Raw genomic sequence first — 23,143 nt, forward strand, 5'->3', positions numbered from 1 at the left:
AATAAGTGGTGCTGGGAAAATTGGACAGCCACATGGAAAAGAATGAAATTAGAACACTCCCTCAAACCATAAACAAAAATAAACTCCAAATGGATTAAATACCTAGATAGAAGACCAGACACTATCAAACTCTTAGAGGAAAACATAGGCCAAACGCTCTCTGACATAAATGACAGCAACATCTTCTCAGATCCACCTCTTAGATTACTGACGGTAAAAACAAAAATAAACAAATGGGACCTAATCAAACTGAAAAGTTTCTGCACAGCAAAGGAAACCCTAAACAACCGAAAAGGCAACCCACAGAATGGGAGAAAATCTTTGCAAGTGAATCGACTGACAAGGGATTCATCTCCAAAATTTATAAACACCTTCTGCAGCTCCATACCAAAAAAACAAACAACCCCATCAAAAAATGGGCAGAAGATCTAAACAGACAATTCTCCAAAGAAGACATACAGAAAACACACATGAAAAGAGGTTCAACATCACTCATTATTAGAGAAATGCAAGTCAAAACCACAATGAGGTACCACCTTACACCAGCCAGAATGGCCATCATCCAAAAGTTTACAAACAATAAGTGCTGGAGAGGGTGTGGAGAAAAAGGAACCCTAGTACACTGTTGGTGGGATTGTAAATGGGTGCAACCACTGTGGAAAGCAGTATGGAGATTCCTCAGAAAACTAAACATAGAACTACCATTTGATCCAGCAATCCCGCTCCTGGGTATCTATCCAGAGAAAACCATGACTCGCAAAGACACATGTACTCTGACGTTCATTGCAGCACTATTTGCAATAGCCAAGACATGGAAACAACCTCAATGTCCATCAACAGAGGAATGGATCCAGAAGATGTGGTACATGTACACAATGGAATATTACTCAGCCATTAAAAAGAATGAAATACCAGCATTTTTAGCAACATGGATGGACCTAGAAATTATCATGCTAAGTGAAGTCAACCATACAATGAGACACCAACATCCAATGCTTTCACTGACATGTGGAATCTGAAAAAAGGACAGACTGAACTTTGCAGAACAGATGCTGACTCACAGACATTGAAAAACTTGTGGTCTCTGGAGGAGACAGTTTGGGGGGTGGGGGATGTGCTTGGGCTGTGGGATGGATGTCCTGTGAAATTAGATTGTTATGATCATTACACAACTACAGATGTGATAAATTCACTTGAGTAATAAAAAAAATTAAAAAAAAAAGAAAAGAAAGCTGGTTTTCTGGCAACAAATTCCCTCAATTTTTGTTTATCTGAGAATGTATTTCTCTTTCACTTTTTCTTTTCTATTTTTTTTTTAATGGCTGCACTGGAAGCATATGAAAGTTCCCAGGCCAATCACTGATTCACAGCCGCAGCTGTGACCCGTGCTGCAGCTGCAGCAATGCCAGATCCTTTAACCCACTGCGCTCAGCTGGGGATGAACCCACACCTCTACAGTGACCTGAGTCAGTGAAGTAGGATTCTGAACCCACTGCACTATAGTGGGAACTCCTTTCCTCCACTTTTGAAGAATAATTTTTCAGCTTACGGAATTCTAGGTTGGTGGAACTTTTTCTCTCAACACTATGTAGTTTATTATACTTGCTTCTTGCCTTCGTGGTTTCTGAGGGAAAGTTTGATATAATTATTATTTTTGCTCCTGTGTAGGTAAGTTGTTTCTTTATCTCTGGTTTCTTTTAAGATTTTTTTTTCATTAATTTTCAGAATTTTGAATAGAACATGGATAGCTGTAGGGTTTTTGTTGTTATTTTTGACATTTACCCTCCTTGGTGTTTTCTGAGTTTCTAGGATCCCTGGTTTGGAGAATAATGTTAATTTTGGGGAAATGTTCAGTTATTATTGTTTTGAATATTGCTTCTGTTCTTTATCTCTTGCTCCTCCTTCCGGCATATATATATATATATATATATATATATACATGCAACAGCATTTGTAGTTGTCTTACAGTTCCTGAATATTCCGTTCTATGTTTCCCAGCAATTTTTCTCTTTGCTTTTCAGTTCTAGATGTTTTATTAACAAACCTCAGGCTCAGAAACTTTTTCTTCAGTCGTGTCCCTTCCAGTAATTGACCCCATCAAAGGCATTTTTTTTTCATTTTTATTACAGGGTTTTAATGTCTAGGATTTCATTTTTTATTCTTTTAGAATTCCATCTCTCTGCTTACATTACCCATCTGTTCTTGCCCACTGTTTACCTTTTTCATTAGATCCCTAGCATATGCATTATAGTTGTTTTTCATATATGATCTGATCATTCCAACATCACTGACATATCTGGGTCTGATTCTAATCTTTGCTCTGTCTCCTTAAATTGTGTTATTTTGCCTTTCAGTTTGCTTTGGCATAGTTTGTTAATGATGGACATGATGTATGGGTTTAAAAGAACTGCAGTAAATAGGTCTTTAATAATGTAACAGTGAGGCGTGGTAGGAGACAAAGCATTCCATAGTTCTAAGAATCAGTCTCAGGTTCTTAGTGAGGTTTACTCTGGGCTGTGAATTTCAAAAGTGCCTCTTGGCTTTTTGGTTTGGGTTTTTTTTTTTTTTCACTTATTTGTTTATTTGTTTGTAACATGGTACAAGATGGCTAGAGCTGACTGGAGGTGGGCTTTCCCCTTCCTCGAGGTTGACTAGGGTCAGATAATACCCAGCAGTGAGGGCAGGCTTTTTCAGAATGGTTCCTTTTTCTTCTCTCTCTCAATGCCAGAAGCCCAAGGGGATTTTTTCTATTTTCTCTCATCTTTTTTTTCTCCTGGAGGTAAAATTCATAAAAGTATGAGGGCCACTCAGTAATTTGAGTCCGTGGAATTCTTCTCTCTCAGATTTGTCCACCATGAGGACTGCCTCAACAACTCATCAATCCCAGTCTTGTTTTCTTATCCCAGTACTGATTCCCACCAAAGTTTCTATCCCTCTCAGTTGTGAGTCTCTGTATCTACCAGTCTGTTTGTCTCCTCCTCAAGTTTTGGGATCTCCCTTCTCTGGGATCTCCCATCTCTGAACGATATAGGAAGAGTTGATTTTTCAGTTTGTTCAACTCTTTTCTTGTTAGGATGGAATGATCACTTCTAAGCCCTTTTCATGCTAGACCAAGGAACTTACTTTTTAACAAAATTACTGTCATGGTCAAATAAGAGAGAGTGTGCATGAGCCAGAGCTTGAGACCTGAGTTCAAAACCCGCCCTTGTTTGCTACAACCTGTTACTTCACCAGTCTGACTCCAGCTTCCTCTTCTATTAAAAAAAAAGAAAGGAAATCGATATGTACTTTTGAGAAATTTTATATATATATATATATTTTTTTTTCAGTTCAGGATTCTGGTGAGTCATAAATCTTCAATAATTGTTAGTTCCTTTCTCCTTTCCTCTTATCAGTTGCCATAATAAATCACTTAATCTCCATGAGGCTATTTCTTCATCTTTCAGATGGGGATAACAATGCCTAAGCTTATCAACTCACAGGACTATTTTGATAATCAAAGAGCCAATGTATGCATCATATTTATTTTGTTAAAAAGAGGATAGGTTATTAAACAAAGACACAGCAAGAATATTAGCACCTTAATAATTATTATTATCATTGCAAATATTCCAGGCTGTGCCTGACTCACCTGTCTTTATGAAGTTTAACATAAAGTCAGAAAAGTCTTACACGACAATCCAACCTGAGCCATTTTCCAAACCATTTGCTTGCTTTAACATTTCCTTTGTTTCCTGCAATAATCAAAGCTCTCTGTTTTCAACAATTAATAAGACTTGTCAAAGGAGTTTCTGCTTACCTTTCCTGAATTTTTTAAGCCTGGGCAATCAAGGGCGGCAAATAAAAGGCCACAGTTCTCCCCCTACCTCCACCCCAAGGTAGAGTTGTTTACTCTTTTTTTTTTTTTTTTTTTTTTTTTTTTTGTCTTTTTGCCATTTCTAGAGCTGCTTCCGCAGCATATGGAGATTCCCAGGCTAGGGGTCGAATCGGAGCCGTAGCCACCGGCCTACGCCGGAGTCACAGCAACACAGGATCCCAGCCGCGTCTGCAACCTACACCACAGCTCACTGCAACGCCGGATCGTTAACTCACTGAGCAAGACCAGGGATCGAACCGGCAACCTCATGGTTCCTAGTCGGACTCCTTAACCACTGTGCCACGACGGGAACTCCCCAGAGCTGTTTACTCTTTCATTCACAGATGCCAGTGTGATGCCCACCCTCTAGTTCCTGTAGAGCTGGAAGGCAGAAAGAGACCTCAAAAGTTGTTTTTTCCCCACCTCCCTCATTTTATGAGTATTCCTCCAAGGCTTCCCATCTTCCAGAAGAGCCCACTCTGTATTTTCACCGACAGGCTTAAAAGATTGACTGGCTATTAACAATTCTGCAAGATCTAAAAGTATCCTGTCTCACTACTCAGTAACTTCCATCCAATATTCTCCCGGAACTGATTCTCTCGGGGTTGCCAAAATAGGTCTTCGCCCAGCACGTTATATCTACAGGCCAACAGCACAATCTGCAAGCGCGTTCACTTTCCCTGCATCCTTTTCTGCTACTTACATGAAAGAGCCCCGTGTTGCCCACAGATGCTGAGCATCTTGCATAATTCCTTGTGACGAAGCTATTCGCGTTGGTGTGTCTTTCTGAAGAAAAAGAAAAAAGAGAGGAAAGAACTCCCTTCTTGCTTGATCTTGCCTAGTCAGCACTTTTCTTTATGGCCCGTGCATTATGGCCCTCGCATTAATCCTGCGCGCTGTAATGCCTCCGCGGGATGAGGTTTTCCTTCCTGTCCATAGAGTTTGCTTTTCACTGTAGCTGCTGAGAGGCATAAATCAATACAATACACACCATAAACACCACAAGTGCTAACCCTGCCAATTGGCTCTCTTTAATTGGTTTCAGCTAAAAACCTGTAAACCTATTTGAAGTGAAAAGGCAGACAAATCAAAGGCAAGATGGATGACCCGAAAACCCTCGCTGAGCCAGGCGGTGCGAGTTCCAGCATGGTATTTTTCATGTCTGTCGTGGATTTTTTCCATTTCTCTCTGGATCCTTTTGACTTCCTACGTATTATACATCAGCAACCTCCACCTTTAGAATTACAGAAAGGAAAGCATAAATACTCCAGAGACGGAAGGGTGCATTTTAGCCCTGATGCTAATGGAGAAAGCAACTCTAATAGAATAAATACTCCCCACAATTGGTGTTATATGGACAGTGTTTCCGAGTTACCTTCTTTACAAGTAAACTCCAGCCCTGATGAATTTTTCCTCAAATGTTACAGGCCAGTGGCACGTTCCCTGGACATTTTGATCACCAGGCTGCATTTTCTAAACCTTCGGCTATGTGTGTTTCCAAATGCATTTACTTTTTGATTTGCATGGCTGCAGGGAGAGCTGGTGGTTTAAGTACTGTCCATTTGTTTATCCACCGTGACAACAGTGCCTTGGGTACTGCTCAGTTTCCAGAAGCCTATCATTCTGCTGAGACTAACTGAGGAGATTGGATGAAGCTTTTTCACCTGAGGGGTTCCAGGTCCAAGGCCTGTTGGGAATGGCCTCTTCCCTAAATTGGTCCTGAGGTAGTGACCATCCCCTTTCCTCCCCTGGCCTCAGGTGAATCCTTTAGTCAAGCAAATTACCTGGGCCATGATCAGAGCCACTGAGCCAGGGAACCTTTTCTAGAAGGTTCCAAATCTTGTCAAGCAAGCAGTGGGATTTGAAAAGGAGCGCTCATGTGTTTGACAAATGAAAATTTAAAATGTGTGATAAAGCAGTCCCACAGAGAAAGCCACTGTGTAGAAATATACCAAGATGGACACTCACAGAAAGGCTCGTCAAACAGTAAAACATTTGTGTGTGTATACACATACGCACGCATGCACGCGCGCACACACAACACTGGAGAAAAGGAGTTTTCATGGTGCATGTTTCACATGCAGGGCCATCTCTTAGGCAGTTGCCACATCGAAATTAGCATTTCAATAACAATCGCTTCATCACATTCTTGAAACCACTTTTATCTTCCATTTTATTTAAACAGGGCAGCAGCCAAATTTTATGAGAGGCTAGATGCTAAGGCAGCCCGAAACTCAATTCATAAATCTTCCACCCAATTCAGGGAGTACAAATGCCGTCATCTGGCATGTTCATTCAGATCTTTCTTTAGTGTTATTTTATGGTTCTCATTAGCAACCCCCAAAATGCTCTTGGCACAGTTTTCAGGGTTCACTGTGAGGCTGAATTTCTAGTCATACCCTCAGGATAAGGCTGGTGGTATAAGGTCTCTCCCGCCCAGGGTTTAAGTACATGTAGAAGAAAGATCTTTAGGAGGGTATTTTAAAACCAAAAGAGCCATCACGACAGGCCCTTTGATCAGAACCTCAGAATAGGATGAACAGAATATCTCATCACAACATGTGCAGGTCCACGTAAAAGGTTTATTGAAGCACAGAGCTCCTGCTTTTGATTGAAATCATCGATAGACTCTCTCTCCCTGAGTTTTGTCTCCCTCCCCTTAATGCTCTCCTTAGGTGACGTGGACGCACTTTCCTTTATTGCAGGCATGAAGCTTCCCCATTTTAGCATGACTTCAAGAAGCTGCTTTGAAGCCAGTGAATCACAGAACGCTCCATAACACTGGTGTGTTGTTCATTATAAAGTTTCCTGCGTCTGTGTAGTTGGTACTACTTTGATGAGGACGTGGCAGTTGAGGAAGCAATTGGGTGTGTGATACCTGGCAATAAACAGTTGAAAAGAGTTAGAAAACACTTTCTCTTGTAGCCTGTATTGCAAGTTTACTAGGCATTAAGAAAAAACAAAACAAAACAAAACAAAAATCATTTCATCAGCCCTGTTTCCATGAGTTGAGCTATTTAAAATACGCTGAAAGGTGGTCCTGTTGTGGCTCAGCAGGTAACAAACCTGACTAGTCTCCGTGAGGATGTGAGTTCCATCCCTGGCCCTGCTCAGTGGGTTAAGGATCTGGCATTGCCACAAGCTGCAGCATAGTTCAAAGATGCAGCTTGGATCCTGCGTTGCTGTGGCTGTGGTGTAGGCCAGCTGCTGCAACTCCAATTCCACCCCTAGCCTGCGAACTTCCATATGCCACAGGTGTGGCCCTAAAAAGCACAAAATAAAATAAAATAATAAAATACACTGGAAGGGGACAGCCAGGAGCCCACCTGGATGTTCAGAGGACTATCAATTTACTTTAGTTTGTTCAGAAACACACAAAGAGCTAGGTTTTCTAGCACAAAATTTCCTTTTCAACTTTCTCTTCCCCTAACATCCCTACTTCTATCTACCAAATCTTAGGGGGAAAAAAATGTCTGGTGTTTGGCAGATGCTATGTTGACAATCCTTATCTAATTGTAGGCTCATTAGAAGATGTTGAAAGTGGAATTCTTCTGATCTATGATTTGGCTTTTTCTTTCTTCTTTCCATGGCTTATTTCATGTTTAATCTTTAAAGTGAAGGTAAATCTCTACAGGAAAAGCAAAATATCCCTTTAATACCAGTGTCTAGGTAGCTTAACCTTTCTATAAAAATAAATTTCATTTTGCTAAATAGCTTAAATATAAATGCCCATTGAAAGAGGCTAAATGTAATATTGCCAACTGTAGAATGACTGTGCCAATTTCTAGCTACAATTAAGGTGTCACTCTCCCACGGTCACCCTGGTGTTGAATTAGTCTACTTCTCGATGGGAGGCACAGGGGGTAGGTGTTCCAAATGGGGGGGGGTGCATACTGAGAATGTAAGAAGGATGCTTTGATGATTACAGCTCCCATTCATGTTCACTTTTCCTATCACTGCCCTAAATCAAAATGAGCCCAAGATAATACAGTCAGAGAACATTTCAAGAAGCCCCCAAAACTACCATATGTCAGCAGTTCCAAAAAGACAACTGAAAATGCCTTTCTATTTCCTAAAGCTAATGCCTTCTAGCCAAAAAGCCCCTTCAGAGTTCTAGTGAGTTCTCTTTCTCTTAATTACATGATTTGTTTGGGGAAATCAATCCATCCACCTCTCTCCTTTGGACTTCATATGTTGGATCTACATCTAGATATCATCAAGAAGAAGCATCTAGCCACCTTCTCCTTCCAGCCTAGGGGGGATTCTGAACCAAAGGTCCCAACCACAGTTCAGAATAACCATCACTCTCTAGGTATTTGGGGGTTTTGTAATTTCACGGTTCAAGTGAATTTGGAAGTTTCCCTGTGTCTCCAACCAGTACCAGTACTGGTACCCAGGTCTCCAACCAGTACCAGTACTCTGCTTGTCCTGGACAAGCAAATGCAAGGGAAGGCTTGATGTGGCTGCATTATTCCAGACATCTGCTCTTGCCTTCTCTTCTTTTTGAATGTCAACCAAAAGCATATTTTAGTTTTGTAATAAGAATTGTGTAGCAAAAATGAGATGGGCTAAAATTCCAGACGGCATTCCCCCATGGCTTCCAAAATAAATGCATCAACATTCTTAGGTAGCACCACCTGCAAGAAAAGTCTTTGGTCAGCGTTCAGGTTCAATAATGTAAAAATGAAAATTATTAGTTGGGAAATAGGTTTCAGGATCAGGTCTACAGAGGATAACTTTAAACAACAGCAAAATTCCTCTTGGAGATAGAGTCTTCAGAATCCCTTACAAGCATGCTATATTTGGAATTTATGTATTAGCTGTGTTCCCCTTTGAGTCACACTCATTCTTCCGAATCAAATGGCTTTCAAATACAAACGCCACCATGTGAATTATGGAAATCTACTCTTTATCAGCTTTTCCCAAATGAGGTTTCTTGAAAGACTTAATCCCCACAGAAAATGAGTCCAGTGACTATTTTCTCAGTTTTCCCAAGGAAGGTACACAGCTAGCACTGTTCCAGAATGCAGAGGAAATAGGTTAAACCATTACATGCAATCAGTGCCTTAGGGCATTAGGACCTAATTCTCTAGCAAATCTTGGACAAGTCCTGCTGGTTGTTTGGAAGAGCATAGCAAAGTCATCATGAACTAATTCGAGTAATGGGCAAGTTTCTCTGTGTTCCCAAAGATTACTAGCATGACTACCACCACAACAACTGGTACTACCACTGGTAAAAAGATGATGCATAGCTCCCATGTGCTGACCAGGTGCTATGCTCAACTCTTAAAATTCATCTGCCCATTTAAACAGCATGCCAGCAGGATGAGGCAGGCATTAGTATTATTACGCTCTCATTTGCAAACTGAGGAAATGTTAACTAGATGGGGTAACTAGCAAACTCAGGTTTGAACAAAGAGCCTGTCTGACTCATAACTGCCAGAAGACAGAAGAAATCCATTTTACTGTGACAGGTGGGGGTAGGGTTAGGGAACTGACAGACAAGGGACGCATCTGCATGCTGGACCAAGCAGGAGAAGGGAAAAAGTCAAGATAGAGGTCGAATTGGTTAATGATCACAGCCAAGGGATCAAGGCACCAAAAAAGGGAAAAAATGGCAGGAAGAAGACTGGAATCCCAAAGCCAGTAATAATGGAAGATTAGACCAGGCGCTGGAGTATGCTAATGTAGCCACCATATATCAGGGCTCTAGGGCAGTAGTCCTCAACAAAATCATAAGAGCATTTTTAAATGGCAAGTAGATCCAATTTCTTCCCTTCAAAGAAAGTATAAGGATTGGAACAACCTTTTTCTCTCATTTCCCTCCACCGACTACTCCTGCCTCCTTTGGACTCTCAAGAGAGAGTGTCTCTATTATGACTCTTCAAGCACAGCGGAATGGGCATAAAGAAGAAAGAGGGGCATGTCCATTCAAAAAATTGGAAGCAGCTCAATGTTGACCAAGAACAGAGAGCCTGGAGTTGAAAGCAACAGTCACGATTAAGTTCCCAGCTGCAAACCCAATGTTTTCCCTATGTGTCTGACTGAATCTCTCATGGCAGCACCAATCCTCCCCCAGATAAGATCCCATTTATAAGATTTTAAATAAAATTATAGAAAACAACTAATTTTTAAGGAAAATAAAGCATGTAGATGCTCTGAAAGTTAAAGTCAACTGCATGGAGAGGTCCATGCGAAACATCTCCCCTGACCAATTTTGTAAAACAATTTCAATAACAGACTGAATTGCTTTGATGACTCACATAAAATTCTTCTCTTGACATTGAACTTAATGGTGGTGTTGGAGATCAAGGACATGGTATTTTTCCCCTCATAGAGTATTTGATTCAATGTAAGGCTTCATAGATGGTAAGATGCATCATTATTTTGTGTACCAAAAACAAGAAAGAGTTGCTATTTTAAAGATAACCAATGCCTCACTGTCAGAGACATCCGGGAGTTAGAGATGTTAAAATATGGGCAGCGGGGGCGGGGGGTGGGTCCTCAGAGACAATGGTATCTGGTGACTCGTTGTCCTTTGTACAGCTGCCCACACTAGCCACGCATTCCTCAGGGAGTTCGGGGGCTGCTGTAGTAAATCAAACATTCTGCCCATGGCTGACTAGGACAGCCCCTGCCAAGGGACCTGACACCACCAAAGCTTCTTCCTGCTTCAACTAGCCTCTCAGCCCACTGAGGGGTATGGTTCTCACCCATACCTCCCTGGAGCGTAGTACAGGGCCAGGCACACAGAAAGGACTCCCTCATAAGCATCTGCAGTTTGCAAAGCCTGTTTACATCCAGATTTAAAGCAGCCACGTTCCCTGTGCTGCCTGACACCTGCCACATGCCTGAGATAAAACGCCTCGTTTTCCAGACGAACAGGGATGGAGCCAGATGAAGCTGCCCAAGGACATGCCTGTGAGCACGCGATGTTCCTGGCAGGAAAGCTCAAAGTTTCTGGCTTCCAGAGTGAGACTGATGTGGGATTTTTTCGTTTTTTGGTTTTTGGGTTTTTTGTTACCTCTCTCTCCTCCCACAAATAAAATGCCAAGTATGGCAATCCCCACCCATCTTGAGACCAAGGAGCATCAGGAGCACCTGAGGTTGGTCTCCAGGACCCCATCCCAGTGTGGCTGCCCAGGGCATCTCAAGACCATGTCCTCGGGGATGCCCCCTTTCTCCATGGACCCCCGCCTTCCTCCATGGCCAGTGTTTCTCATAAGCCAGGAGGCAAAGGGAGTCACAGCCACGGGTTTAGGATTTGTATCCCCTATTTGATCATTTTCTGAAATATTTATATTATATAATATTATACTTTACATATACAGTATATATGTTATAAGCAAAATTAATCTCAGATCCTACAATACCCAACTTCTTTTTATTGAGGTACAGAATCATTGGCAACACTACACAAAAAAGTGTTGTTTCATGTGCCCTATTGAGGCTTTTCTCTGTGGAAGGGGGAAAGAAGCAATTAAAACAAATTCTCTTTTCACTGCCCTTTCCTTCTGCAAAAGGGGAGCCTCCTGAGCAAAAATCAGAACATTGACTTACCACGATTAAGGGAAGAGGAGGATTTTCAGAGGATGATTCTCTCTTGATGCAGATCCTTTTTGCCCCTTCTCCCCCACACGATACACTTTTTTTTTTCAGAAAACAATATGTTTTTCCAATAAGGGGGTATCAGGCAGGATTGGGTGCCTTACTGTAACGATATACTTTCTTTCCCATTAAATAATAAAATACGCCATAGAGTCACACGACTCCCTGGGCCCAGGGGACATTAAAGCAGGCTCATCAAGCACCATCCATGTGGAAAGATATGAATGTATTTTTACCTGGCACAGATGCAGCTCCCCTGCCGCTGCCTCAGAACCTTGCTTTCTCATGGACTCTCAGGCACTCCTTCCCCAAACACACAAGTGGGAGCAGGAAGGGGTGGGGGGGGGAAAGAAGAGACAGACAGAAAGACAGAGAGGGAATTTTATTGAAGGACCGGAGAAAAAGAGACACTTGTCATAGCTGCAAAGAACCCAGCATGAAACAGTATGTAGAATTCTGAATAATATAATTCCTAACTCTTTTTGGTTTGGTTTGGTTTGGTTTTCACCTGTTAGGTGAATTTTTACATAACTTGCAAGTAGTTGCTGCAGGCTGGGTGTGGGGTTGCTTTCTGTTCTATGACGTGGGCATGATCAGTTATTTTATCTTTACCTAAATTCTATTTTGCTTCTATTTTGGCCCCAAAGCCCCAAAACCTTATGCTCAGGAAGGACCTGTTGAGGCTTCTATGTTGAAGCCAAGTACAGATACACATCCTGCATTCCATGACAAAACCCACTAATTGTCAGATTTGTGTGGAAGACCCTACTTAAATCCCTCAGGAAAAGAATGCCAAGCAATGGAAAAAGAAAAATCAGCCATTTAATCAACTCTGCTACGAGCATAAAATAGACACAGAAGAACATCCTACAATACTTTTTTTTTTTTTTCAGGCAAGGGTGAGAAAAATCAGGAAGAGAGAAATGTTGAGCTGGATAATATTCTAAGCATCTGAAAGGTAGCATCTATAAAAACTTTATGAGATGCGCTAAATTTATTCCAGACAAAAATCTTCATCGACTGGCTGCCTATTAGATTGTCTTTATTGTCTTTCTTTCTTTATAGAGCTGTCTCGGGAAGATTCCTCATGCTCAGCCAATCATGGAAGATTCCTTAAAAACCCTGGCGAAGAAAGAGATTGGTACATCAACCTAAGCCCTGCCCATGAAAACCCCTCCTCCACTTCGACGGATAGCAGCTGCTCCCCCAAAAAACAAGTGTCTTTTACGAGACGCTCCTCAACAGAACAAAGGACAAATCCCCCAACATAAAACACATTTCTCACAAAGAAAAAGGCACTCAACCTGAGCTGTAAAACCCTCGCGAGGTGGAAAATGTCTCTCTCACAGATGAGAATGTGAAAAGACACTTCAAGATTGTTTGTATTCTCACGATTTAGGTGTCCCGCGATTAGTCAGGTCAATTCCAAACTTTGGATGGCTGTCCCCCACCACACTCGCAGAAGTCCCAGGGCCAGGCCCCATGTTCAGAGTCAAGCTCCATTCAGACTCAGGGAGACTCAACCCTTCCTCTGTCCCCTACCTTGGACATGGGACTTCGTTCCAGACTGTGTGTGTGGGGGGGGGGGGGGGTGTTGGGGAACGCCTAGGGAGAGCTGGCTCAAAGGGACATTCTTTGCCTCCTGCCTTGTCCAGACACAGGACAGTGCTCTGCAAAGCTCTCCCTAGATGCCACCAGGCTTGACCCCAAATGGGCACAATGGCATTTGGGGCAAAACTTGTGACCTGGGTTTTCATCTTTCCTTCTTGTGAGGTCAATTTCTTGTGAGGTTAGAAAGTCAAGTCAGAAGTGGACCTCAGCCCCCAGCCGCACCTCCCTCATCTCCCTGAAGCCCCTGTCCCCCCTCCCCCTCCTCCTCCCCCTGCCTCCCTCCCCTCACCTTGCTTCAAGGAGGAGATTTCTCCCCCATTGGAGGAAACCAGTGTTTCCACTGGAGATGCAGCCTCTGCAGGCTTCTTGCTGAGCAAAAGCACCTTCTCTCACCTGCACCATGAACCTGTCTCTCTTTGCAAGCACTTGCCCCTTTAAATATAATACAAATCTACTTAGGATACAAATCTCTTCCTTTGTAACAATTGTTTAAATTCCCTGAGCTTGGATCCCTTACAGTAGGTATCACCCTGCTCACCATTCCCTCCATAGCTTCTTGGAAACCAGACTGTTTCATGAAAATCTGGCTTCTATTCCCCCACTAATAACAGGGTCCTCTGGTCCGTAAGAGCCTAGAATTACTGCATCCACAAAACTCTCTTTTTTCATTTATTTTATTGAAGCATAGTTGACTTGCAATATAGTGTCAGTTTCAGCTTTACAACAAAGCGATTCAGTTTTATATATATATAGGGAGTTCCCTGGTGGTGCAGTGGGTTAAGGATCCTGTGTTGTCACTGCTGTGTCAGGGGTTCTATACCTGGCCCCAGAACTTCTGCATGTTGCAGGTGTGACAAAAAAAAATCCCAGTTATACATCTATATACTTTTTTTTTTTTTTGGCTTTTTAGGGCCACACCTGCAGCGTATAGAAGTTTCCAGGCTAGGGGTCAATTTAGAGCTGCAGTTGCTGACCTACACCACGGGCATGGCAATGCCAGATTTGAGGCGCGTCTGCAACCTACACCGCAGCTCATGGAATGTCAGATCCTTAACCCACTGAGCGAGGCCAGGGATTGAACCTGCATCCTCACAGATACAAGTCTGGTTTGTTACCACTGAGCCACAACAGGAACTCCTACAATCTTTTCCATATTCTTTTCCATTATGGTTTATCACAGGAGACTGAATATAGTTCCGGGATCTGACAACTCTTTCCCTCTTCCTTTCAGCTGCCTTTTCTATGGAGTTTGACACTTTACCCTTCCTTCTCCTTGGGCACCCTCTTCTTTGAGTCCCATAGGCCTTATCTCCTATTTCTTCTTCTATTTCTCTAGCTTCTTGTGCTCAGCTACTGTGTGTGCTTCTTCTTCCTCGCAGCTTCTTACACTCCACGTGCTCCCTCATCTTCCACCTGCCTCCTCCGTGTCTGGTTTCCACAGTGATTGACAGGATGGCATTTGCCGTCTGTAACTCTACCACCCCACACCAGTCTCTACCCCAACTTTGCGGATGCCTGAAATCATTTTCCTAGGGGACATAGATTCCTTTTTCCTTTGAAGCTTAAACTGTAGATAATCCTTGAAGAAGTAAAATACCTGCATATTCTTTCCTAAGAGATCATTTTGTTGGGAGAGGAAGGAAAAGGAGAGAAGCAAGTCAAACTTTCTCTATCCCTCACTTTTTCACTTATCACAAGGGGACTAATAACCATTGTCCTTCCTACATCAGCTGTAATAGATTTGAAAGTGCCCTGAGAATGTTAAAACTGGAGTAACTTTATGACTAGCTGGCATGAGTACAATCAGCTTTTGTGGGGGGAAAGCTTTCTAGCACTCATACTTCCCCTCTTTTCTGAGGCTTAACCTAACAACTTAAAATACCTCTCGAAATTTTTCCCAGCATCTCTCTCCGAAAACCTGGTGAGTCCTCCTTGCCTGACTCTGAATTCACTAACAGACTGAGTCTCAGGAGAGATGGAAAGGAGTGTATGAAGGCCTAGCAGAGGCAGGAAAATGGAAATTCCGACCATAGATAAAGGCTCAAAATGCATTTTATATCCATCGAGAACACCAGGGTAGAAAGCATTAATACCAAAAAAGACACTTGTTTTTTTTTAAATGTCATCAACAATTCTGTGTAGTGTGAAATATCCACTACAACTTGAGCCATGTGCTTGCTGTGAACAATTACACACCTTTTCAGAATCTGGGATGAGAAGGAAGGGGCATGGGTCTAAACCAAGAGCCTGGCTCTCATGCCGTCCCCTTCTTGTTTTAGAATCAAAAATGGCTATTAAACACTGACTGATAAAATTCAACAAATAGTTCTAGGTCATTCTTTCTACCCTTGAAGTTAGTCCACGGAATTTGCTTTGGCCAATGAAATGTGAGTAAAGAGTGAAGAGGGGCACCTGGGGGCCGAAGAGGTAAACACCTTTATGCAATGTATTGTATTCTTCTGCTTGTATTCTGTCATTGCCATTGGCAACATTACAGAAGAGGTTTTCATTAGCCTGGGTCCTGAGGTCAGGACAATGCAGAGCAGCACACGCCCCGCCCCCAATCCATCTGTAAAGAGTATGGAACATGAACAATACGGACCTGCTCTTTGCACAGTATATCTGGAGCTATTCAGCATAGTACACTTCCCTCAAATCTGGCATCTTAAATTCTCCCTAATTAGGTCTCCCACCAACTTTCGTCCCCTTGTCTCTCAACATACTGCAACATGAGATGGTCTAATGCGAGGAGGTGTATTCATTTTCTATGTGCTGTGTAACAAATTACCACACATTTAGCAGCTTGTGACCTCAAGTGGTGTTGGCAGTGGTCAAGGCTGTGGTCTTATCTGCGGATTGAGGTCCTCCTCCAAGCTCATCCAAGTCGACAGAATTCCACTTTTTGTAGCTGTAGGACTGAGACCCTCAGCTCCTAAAGGCCACTCTTTTCCCGGGGCCAGTTCACAATGCATGGTTTCTTCCAGAGCAGCAGGAAAGTCTGTCTCTTCCAAAGGCCCACCTAATTAAGTCAGGGCCACCCAGAAGAATCTTCCTCTAGTTTAACTCAAAGTCAGCTGATTAGGGACCCTAATTACATCTGCAAAACTCCCTGGACCTTTGCCTGTAATATAATGTGATCACTGAAGTGAAAGTCCATCATATCACAGTCCCAGTCACACTAAAAGGGACGGGGTTATATAAGGGATGAGTCATTATAGGTCTTCTTGGACTCCTACCCCCACAGGAGGCCACTCTGCCTTCTCATGTCCACACACAAGGTCTAGCTCCCCTTGTAGCTTTATTTATGCACAACATCCTCTTAACAACATACTCTTTTCTGCTCTCAATCTTGGTGCAAAATTTCTCCATCCTTTAGCCTTTAGAGGAGGGGAAGAAGGCCCTCCTCTCTAAAGCCTCCTTAAGACTGCCACCCACGTGCAGAGAAGGCTTACAACTCTCAGCTTCTCTCAGAGTCCTAAGCACTGCATAGCATACACATAACAGGGGATAAACTCTTATGATCTGAATCATCGCTATAACACATGTAGCAGGATGATCAAACAGAAGTTTAAAATGCCCAACAACTCAGTACCTAGGAAATGCCAACAATGATGTTCCAGCTGCAAATTTTCAAAAGAACTAACGAAGAACAGGTTCCCTAAGTCAACAGACATCTTTCCCACAAGGGGAATGTGAAGGAATGAAGAGAGTTGAAATTGTGGAAGGTTATTTTGGTACCAGCTGTCCAAATTCTAAAGAAGAATCGTGTCCCAGAAAGGCCTTGACTTGATGATGTAAGGGTGCCCTAGCTCTAAGACGCGGTGGGGAGGAGGTGGAGCTACGGGGTAGGCATCAAGAGGGCAGGTCAAGAAAGAAACATCACTAATGTCAAGAGAAGGGCGGATGGGTGGTCCAGCAGGTGATGTCCACACAACCCTGCATTTTCCCCACAGGAGACAGAGTGGTCTTTAATCATCTTCTAGATACTCCAGCCCAGAGAAAGCAGAGCCAGCTCACAAGAGCACTGGTTGTGAAGGAGCTCTTCTGTTTCTCTGACTTCTCTCTACAACCCTAGAGGGGCCTGAGATGACAGCTAGAGAAGAGGTCAAGGGGCACAAGGAAGAAAGAAGGTGGGCAGGCTGGAGGTGGAGGTGAAAACTTACCTGAGCATGAACATCAAACAGTTGATTTGGACTGGCCATCCTGACTTCTTATGCGAGGCTGTGCTCACATATTTTCTGGTCCTTAATGTGCTCACACATATTTTTTCCTGAAGCCAGCCATTGGACATTTATCATCTGAAAGGAAGCAGAAAGGCCAGAGGACTCTGAATTTGCATCCAATGGGAGGGGAAAAAAACTTTTCTCATTGAGCAGATTTTAAGGGAGAAGTCAGGACAAAAATAAAATTGCGTTTAGGATTGCACTCCAGAAGTCCTGTTCGTTCTTGTAATTGATCCTATCCAGCACACCTGCCTCTTCATGTGGTCGTGAGCTCTGTTAGGGGGGCGGCTTGTGGATTTTAAAGTTCAAAGTCATGGATTATGATCAGTTTTGTCAGCTTTATGGAAAACCAAGATGTGGTATTTCTTGTCTTCTCTAAGAAGAAAGAAGCAGAGTAGAATTCAGTTCCTATACACACAAACACACAGACACACGCACACGCACACATACACACACACACACCCCTCCTTGGGTCTTACTGAAAGCGGGCAGCCTGATTTGTAGAACACCTAGTGTGGAACTATTTTTTTTTTTTTAATTTCTCAAGCAGGCAGTCTCAAAGGAAAGGCTGCACTTTGTCTTTCCTCAGCTCCTCAGCTGTGATAAGAAGTGTAAAAAAGAATTCCTGGGGAGGGAGATTAAAAGGGAGTTCAAAGTGAGGACCCGAGATCTTATGCAAATGTGATGTGATTCGAATTGTGAGAAAGCAATCTAGTCAAGAGAGCTCAATGCTTTTCAGATGCTCGAGGACTGGAAAGGGACAGTGAGGGTCTCAAATGCCAAACATAAAGCAAGCCCACACCTACAACTGATTTGATTGAAGATATAAATAATAAGCCACTTCTGCACTTAGTAAGCAGAAAATTTAACAGGAAAAGTCAATATGTGGTTCAAAAATATCACAAGGAAAGACACAGAGCTGAGTTTATATATAATTTTTCACATAGCTATCAACTCATTTTATGTGACCCCCCCAACCCAAAAATCCCCTCAGTAATAGGAAAAAAAAAAATCAATCAACTAGTGAAATCAGATAGTTTCTAAAATGTCTATTGGTGTCTCCAATTAGGCATCCAGTCAAGCCTTCTGTTCTACTTTTATTTGTTTGGTGTTTTTTGCCAATAAACCCCAACCATTCCAGTTCAGTACAATGAACAGATGTTTATAACATCGTAGAATAAGAAATAAACCCAAGAGTTCCCAGTGTGGCTCAGTAGGTTAAGAACCCAACATAGTTTCCATGAGGATGCAGGTTTGATCACTGGCTTCACTCAGTGGGTTAAGGATCCGGTGTTTCCATGACATAGTTGCAGACCCAGCTCAGAGCCTATGTTGCTGTGGCTGTGGTGTAGGCTGACAGCTACAGCTCTGAATCTACCCCTAGCCTGGGAACTTTCATATGCTGCAGGTGCGGCCCTAAAAAGAAAAAAAGAAAGGAAGAAAGAAAAAAGAAATAAACCCAAGTGATTCTTTTATTAAATGGCAAAGACTTTGTGCAGTGCTTGGGGGCGGTGGCCAGCATCCTCCCCTGGCCTGCTATGCGCCTACGCAGAGCTGGCCCCAGGTGGGACCCTTTCTCCCAGAGACTGTATCAGTGGCTCTGCTCTGATGCTCAGGCCTGGTGGTTCCATCACATGGCATTGCATTGAGAAACCAGAGTGGAGGAAAAAAAGAAAAGGGATCCTGAATAAACTGGGAGGCTAATAGGGGGAGAGGGTCCAGCGAGCAGATTTATTTGTTTTGTGAATTATCAGCACAGTCCCTTTGGGGTCCAGCTGATAAAGTGATACAGATCCCAGCACCACAGAAGAGGAATGAGTCTGAGATACAGAAGAGACTGAGGGATGTATTATGAATATTAATACCTGTGTTAACAAGGCCTTCGATGTGCCATCTTTGGATGGAAGCCTCAAAGGAACCTGTGTCTCAAAATGGTCTTGAACCCTGCTGAATCATAATCTTCCAAAAGCTGACAAATTGCTGTCTTCTGGGGCCAGAAATGAACTTCAACGTGGACATTTTCCAGGGATAAGGATTTAGAGGTTAATAATAATAATTTAATTGAAATGTTTTGAAATCAGGAAACTATATTTCTGTCGTTTATCATTTACTGAAATGGAATTAAAACCTTAGCCATCGATGGAGACTAGGAAGTCAGGAAACAAACAATGTCAGACATATGTATTCATCTACTCACTCACTGGACAACTGCATCACAGTGCAGGCTGCACCCAGGGAGTGCGCTGAACTTGGGAGGCAGAGGGGAAAAGAAATATGTAAAGGAACAGTTTACCAGGAAAATACTGTACAAAGTGACTTCCATGTGCTGCCCATTCAATTCTCCCAATCCCAGGATAAAGTGGGTTCTTTCATTATCCCCTTTTTATAAATAAGGAAACCAAGTCTCAGAGAGGATAAAGAACACGCCCCAGTTTAAGCAAAACATTCATTGGTTGGGGCCAAGATCAAAGCTTATTTTAACCTGGCTCCAAAGTCCATGCCTTCCCTCACTATCCCTCTGTGAACCTAGAAGAACTTGGGTTGCAGTGGGGTCACTGGGGGTTCGGCAGTAAGTAAAGACAAGGTTATACAACTAGGTAAGAGATTCATATGAAGACAGGAGAATGAAGCCAGGATTCCCCCGGATGTGACATAAACATCATGGCTCCCTGACACTGTGAAGGCTGATAAATCCACTGGAAAACCCTTCATCCTTCCTTTACCCCACGCATGCTTTCAACTTGCCAGGGGGCTCTCTGTTGTCTTTGCCCCAGGCCCTTCTTCCTGCGAGTGCTTCTCATCTTGCATCAGCAATACTTGTGTTAGGATATGTTGGATTAGAAAGTGCATTTTACATATGTTTTTGCCATTAGATTGAGAACATCTCAAGAGCAGAAATGATAGAGAGATGAGTCAGATTTATTTGCCCCAACTTTTAGCACAGTGCTAGCACCTAGCAGGCATCTGTGATATAAATGAGTTAAAGAATGACTCTAAGGATTTGAGAGATTTGGTCTTGTTTTGTTTCGAATGACAAGACCAGTTTTACTGCTTTGGGTTAAACCAGTGGAGACAAGACCTGGGGTGAAGACAGGGGGCAGAGGAAGTGGGTGAATGTATCCTTCTGGCCATAGCTACCCTGGGAGACCTACAGATCACCTACTCAGTAGCTAGATGCCCACTGGAGTTCAAGGCGCAGCCCAAGGCTGAGAAGCAGGGCTCCTCCTCCCCACAATTCCACTGGTGGGATCACTTGCATAGGTCTGAGCACTGAGAAGGTGTGCAGTGATGATCTCCACCGGAGCGAGTGTCTTCAGGAAGGCTTCTTGGAAGAGGAGGCTTCCATCTTCTTCTTGGGCGCTGGCACTGGCTTGCATCAGCATGTCACGGTCAATTGATTGGCGGATCCTGACCTCCAGGTAGTAGATGCCACATTCACATTATAAAGTGAAACACAATAGGGGCAAAGGAAAGTAATATGAGAAGAAAAGACGGAAAACAGAGTTTGGGGTCAGCTCATGGAGGTCATTCACTAAGTGCAAAGTTAAGGGATTCGGACCTTCTAGGTTATAGGTCATGGGCAATATGGAGGTGACGCAGGTTCTGGCCAAGGGAGTGGCATGCTCTTCGGAGTTTAGTGAGTTTACCTAGGGCTTAGCCCCAGAAAGTCTGGGAAGCAGAAAACCAGTAGGGAACTCACTGATAAGTGACAGGCTTAGGTCATTAGCACTTAACTTTATCCTTTCCTTGAGACGTATTCCTAATGAGCACGGGTTGAAATACTGGCCATATCCACTTGAATAGTAACATGTATGTTCACAACTCAGTAAGCCAGACATGTTTGTTTGTTACATGTTACCAACAGAATGGGTCAAAAGAGGCCTTTTTTTTTTTCTTACTCTACAGAGAGCTTTAGGGGCGGGTCCATAGTAACACAGCCGGCAAGTGGTGGAGGCGGGCCTCGATCCCAGGGAACTTCCTTCCGAATGAAGGATCTGCCACCATCACCTGAATACCTCACAGGCTTTTCAAACTAAATGCCAGACATCCCCCTGTGGTGCACTGTGGCACCAGTTCAATACCTGGTCCGGGAACTCCATATGCCACAAATGCAGCCAAAAAAAATTTTGGAATTAAAACTCCCAAACTCACTCCTTCCCAGACTACTCCATCTCAGTATATGCCATCATAATCAACCAACTGCTAAAGCAAAAAAAAAAAAAAAAAGTTACAGTCATCATTCACACTTACATTAATTCTACCCCTCTCCCCAACCTGACTACCAGCAAGCCCTAGCAGTCCTGCTTCCAAATGCATCTCCTTCTACCCCCACTCCTCTCTGTCTCCTTGGCCTCCGCCCTGGACTAAAGCACCACCAGCTGTCATCTGGATGACACCAACCACCTCCAGATAGAAATGCGCATTTCTGGAGTTCCCCTTGTGATGCAGTGGAAATGAACATGATTAGTATCCATGAGGATGTGGGTTCCATCCCTGGCCTCCCTCACAACGCTGTGAGCTGTGGTGTAGGCTGCAGATACAACTCGCATCCCACGTTCCTGTGGCTATGGTGTAGCCCGGCAGCTATAATTCCGCTTCAACCCCTAGCCCAGAAACTTCCATACCCCACACTAATGGCCCTAAATACAAAGTAAATACATAAATAAAAATAAAATAAAAGAGATCCCCTGTACCAGCTCTTCTTGACATGGCACCCAAAGCACTCTTCTAAAAATGGTAACAATGCCCATCCTTCCTTGCTTGAAAGCATCCAATGGCATCTCTTACTTCTCTTGGTCCTGACCAGTAGCATCTGGTCTTCTCACTCCCCGGAATGTTCTTCTTTGCTTAAGTGACTTCTCAGCAGTCAAGTCTCAGGGACTGTCACATCCCCAAGAGGCCTTCCATGATCACATTGCCTGATGAAGTCACCTTCCCAGGCCTTGTTATCATATCACACAGTCTTACTTCTGCATGACTTTCCTCCCGACTTGTCTGTGCCTTCTTTCTTTGTTTACTGTCACAGGTCTGAGTCTTTCATTGAGAACTAAACTCTCTAAACACAGTGGCCTTTCTTCTTTTTTTTTTTTTTATTTATCTCTTTACATGCAGGAATTAAAACAGAGTCTGGCATCAGGTAAGTGCCAAATAAAATAAACATTTGCTCCTTATTCTCTGTATAACATGGGACAAATGATCTGCCTCCCTAAAATCTACCCTCTGGGGGGTGGGGGGGGGTCATAAGATTTCCACAACGTGAATTATGTGAAGTGCCTAACACCTTATTTTGCACATGTCAAGAGTTCAATGCATTTCTGTCCATCTCTCCAATACCCAGAATGCATATCCATGTGTTACAAGATTGCCTTCAATTATTTATTTCGCTGCTTGCTTCTGTTACTGATAAGCATCCCTCCTGCTCTGCTAACACTTCCCTTCTCTCATGCTCCATTATGCTTCTTTTTCTATTGTCTGAAACAGCCCTGGGAAAAGAGGTGGCTCCCGGGGTGGGATCATGTGATCAGGAAAGCAGATTTTGCTAGTCAAGAGTGTCCAATAAAAATGGGAAGTGGCTTCCGAAATGTCTCTGGAAGTCTGTGGGTTGCATTCACGATATCGTCCCAGATTAAGTCAATGCAAATAGCAGATGTATTTTGTAGCAACAAGACAAATGTTCAGCAGAATTAAAGTTATTCATGTGTAGTCACACTGGGAATATTTGCATGATATTTCACTAATTGCTCCAAAATCTGACTTGTAGCGAATAAACAAATGGGGAAAAAAATAAATAAACCAGCAAAAATTAGCCGAAGGCCTCTCTGGTTTCCCTTAAGCTCTCGGTGTC

At 43.0% G+C, this 23,143-nt stretch overlaps 1 long non-coding RNA gene across 2 annotated transcripts; it reads right to left on the reverse strand.

Moving 5' to 3' along the window:
• Positions 1-6,418: 6,418 nt before the first annotated feature.
• LOC146404755 (uncharacterized) lies at positions 6,419-20,706 on the reverse strand. Of its 2 annotated transcripts, none has more exons than XR_014839715.1 (4): positions 19,164-19,790; positions 17,239-17,373; positions 11,701-11,767; positions 6,419-6,734 (listed from the first exon to the last, which is right to left on the reverse strand). It is a non-coding gene; the product is annotated as an uncharacterized LOC146404755 (long non-coding RNA). The 2 variants fall into 2 exon arrangements; XR_014839716.1 differs by lacking the exon at positions 19,164-19,790 and adding an exon at positions 20,462-20,706 and having other exon boundaries at positions 6,641-6,734.
• Positions 20,707-23,143: the final 2,437 nt, after the last annotated feature.

Source organism: Sus scrofa, chromosome 3 (assembly GCF_054392235.1).
Source record: "Sus scrofa isolate SSC_HxYL_T2T_F1_AM1 chromosome 3, Sscrofa_HxYL_maternal_Yorkshire_Landrace_v2.0, whole genome shotgun sequence".
In the NCBI taxonomy this organism is placed as follows: domain Eukaryota; kingdom Metazoa; phylum Chordata; class Mammalia; order Artiodactyla; family Suidae; genus Sus; species Sus scrofa.